The following is a 3868-nucleotide window of genomic DNA, read 5'->3' on the forward strand; positions in this document are numbered from 1 at the left end:
AAAACCCCACTAACGTTGACAGAAACGCCTAGCAATGCGTTTGATATTGTGCTAATCGATACCATTGGTCCATTACCGGAAACGGAAAATGGCAATGAATACGCCGTCACTATTATATGTGACTTAACTAAATATTTGGTAACAATACCTGTACCAAATAAAAGCGCAAAAACGATCGCTAAGGCCATATTTGAAAATTTTATACTGGTACATGGCCCAATGAAGACGTTCATTACGGACATGGGAACAGAATATAAAAATTCAATAATGACCGATCTTTGTAAATATTTAAAAATTAACAATGTTACATCGACTGCTCACCACCACCAAACACTAGGGACTGTTGAACGCAGTCACCGAACTTTCAACGAGTACATTAGATCGTACATTAATGTTGATAAAAGTGATTGGGACGAGTGGATAAAATACTTTACGTATTGTTTTAACACCACTCCTTCAAGTGTACATGGATATTGTCCATACGAGTTGGTCTATGGAAGAGTTCCTAATAACTTTTAAACATTTAGTAAAATAACCCAAGTAGATCCTATTTATAATATAGAAGATTATAGTAAGGAAGTAAAATTTAGATTAGAAACTGCCTATACTAGAGCAAAAATGCTTCTCGAAAAGGCCAAAATAAAACAAAAAGAAAATTATGATAAGGAAACAAGAAATATAGAGCTAACCGTAGGAGATAAGGTATTATTAAAAAATGAAGCAGGACATAAGTTAGACAATAAATACGTAGGACCTTTTACAGTAATAAATTTAGTCGAAAAAGGTAATGTAGTAATACAAAATAATAAAAGGAAAACACAAATGGTACATAAGGATAGGTTAAAATTATTTAATGAATAATTATTTTCATAGATTTAGTTAATTAATTAGATTTAATGATGTTATAAAATTAAAAAAAAAAAAAAAATTAATTAAATAAAATTTTTGACACAAAATGTATAACTTAACATACTTAACTTATTAACTTACATTAATATACATAACATTTATCTTAGAGAATAATTTCTTAACATAGTTATTACATTATTCCTCTAAAAAGGGGAGGTGTAGTGCGCATACACATATTGACACAGCACATAAATAATCTTCAGTTTATTCCCATACTTTGTTGCGATATTTATGCAACGGGAATTAGACACCACGCGATAAGCGTCGTGGAATGTGCTGGCTAGTCAAATATGTTTATGCACACTTAATATAAACTGCATGTGCTTGCGCTGCGACGTTTTGCACATGTATTAGTATAAGTGTTATGTACATGCGCTGTGTCGCTATGTACTTAGACGTTAAGCATAATAACTTTTATGTACACAATTTTAATAAAGATTTAGACATGAAACTATACGGTTATCTTTCATTTGCTTACAGTACAGACCAATTTATAAATTTTAACTTCATACCACCTAGAGCACCGCATTTCGGAGGGTTATGGGAGGCGGCAGTGAAGTCAGCCAAAGGTCATCTCAATAGAACATTAGTAAACACTCGCCTTACCTTCGAAGAACTTGGTAGAGCACTAGTGGAAATCGAGGCTGTATTGAACTCGCGACCGATTACGCCATTATCATGCGATCCAAATGATTACGAAGCCTTAACACCAGCACACTTCCTCATCGGCAGTACACTTAAAGCACTACCGGAGCTAACTCCTATAGATGAGAATATAGAACCAACAGATAGGTGGGCCCGTATCACAGCAGTAAAATACTACTTCTGGCGAAAATGGTCAAAGGACTACTTAAATGAGCTGCAAGTTCGTACAAAATGGACGGCAGAAAGCCCTAACGTTACAACAGGAGCTTTAGTTTTGATACACGAAGACAACACACCTCCTCAACGTTGGCCAATGGGAAGGAATATTAATCGTATTACAGGCCCAGATAACTTGGTGCGAGTAGTAGATGTGCAAACCAGCAAGGGTATAATACGTCGTCCGATCCACAAACTAGCAGTACTACCTTCTTGAAAAAACTTTTTCAAGTGAGGCGGGATGTTGAAGCATTTGAAATCTTTTATTATAATTACTATATTATATAAATAATACATATATTATAATTTATCTTTATATCATACTGTTAATATGTTTTAATTTTATTGATCTAATTACCCCTTGTATCATATGAAATCAAACCAACGGTTATAATTCTTGCTTTTATTGCTTTTATTGTTACACTAAAACTAAGTAATTTTGATATATGTTTTTTTGGTTTCAAGCAAACTTCGTTGGTTTGATTCGCTCTTTTAAAATTTTGATCTCGACGGAAACACACGCGGATGCGGATAAACCTATATTAAATCGTATTTTTAGAAATTGAATAAAATAAAGATAAAACAAAATAATTCTAAAAAAGTGTTTAATTTTTTCGGTTTTAATAAACGTGTATAGAGAACGTGTCCAATAGCAAAGTAAAATAAAATTATTATTCATAAAAACGCTTATGAAATGCACAATGATTATCAAAGTGGTTCAAGGGAACCACTGACTTTCGTTACTAGACAAATGCTCTTCAGCATATTATATCCATAATCCCACATTATTTAGATTATCTTCATTAGACTCCATTTGTAGAAAACTCAGGCAACGTTTCTCTGATGAGAGTAGGCTTTAAAAATTCTGATTTTGTTCTTTCTACGAAATGGCTACTTTTTCTCAAATGGTCACAACTAAATTACATTTTTTTGGGATATGTAATAATATTCTTAACATCAATGATATTATGTAATATATTCTTTATATAATAAATATTCTTTTTTTAAGATGAAGTATTTTCTAAATTTACAGTTCATGACAATACCTCTTTGACTAAATATATAAAACACTATTTGTTTTTTAAACTATTTAGTTATATATTTAAAAAATTAATATAATAATAAAAGTTTTATCTGCGATATCGATATCTTTTGAAATGAAACCAAAGCTGAAATATATTGTTGTGAAATTGACAACGAAATCCACGTTTGTAACTAAATTCCCATTCACGATTTACTATTTTGAATGCAATATCTTCATACGGCGGTCCTGCATGAAATCGTAGTATCGTAAAATCGTAATTATCATCGCAAGTTTTCTGCAAATATAATAAGAAACAAATTTTTTTATATTCATAATATTCAGTTTTAAACTTAATTTACATTAATAAAAACTATGTAAATATGTATTAACATTGTTAATTGTGATTAAAGTACTTTTAAAGTTTGTTAATTAATATTTGATAATTATAAAACATCTTGATTGGAAATGATATAAAATTTTGATGGCAATTTCGATTTTATTCTTATTTTATAATTCTATTGTTTAAATTTGTTATAAATAAAGAGAACAAAAGAATAAATAACTTGATTCTGGCAAAACTCTTGCTTTTTCATGCATTCCATTTTCTTATATCTTTTCACTTTAGTCTTAATAAATGATTTAGTCACCTGTTTAGTCACGCGGGCCGATTGACACGCGGATAAAGCAAAAATGTTGAATACTTTGGGTATTTGTATTGAACGACTAAGAGTTTGTGAAAATTTTGATGAAATCGCGTCTAATTATTAAAAGATACTGGAAAGTACTGTGACATCGGAAAAAGGTGATGCAAACAATCACGCATTAGCAAAAATCACACTTATGGTGTACCCAAATAATTACACAGCCACATTACAACGGCAAAAACAGCAAAAGATGCTTGGTTTGCGCTTATGAACGCATATGAGAACAAAGGTTTAACAAGAAAGGTAGAATTATTGAAAGAATTTATAAATATAAAATTAGAAAACTGCAAATCAGTGCAGGAATACTTAAATGAAATAATAATGACGGTTCTGAAAGTAAACAGCGCTGGACTCAACATTGATGATGAGC

This window comes from Teleopsis dalmanni, chromosome 1 (assembly GCF_002237135.1).
Source record: "Teleopsis dalmanni isolate 2A chromosome 1, ASM223713v2, whole genome shotgun sequence".
In the NCBI taxonomy this organism is placed as follows: Eukaryota; Metazoa; Arthropoda; class Insecta; order Diptera; family Diopsidae; genus Teleopsis; species Teleopsis dalmanni.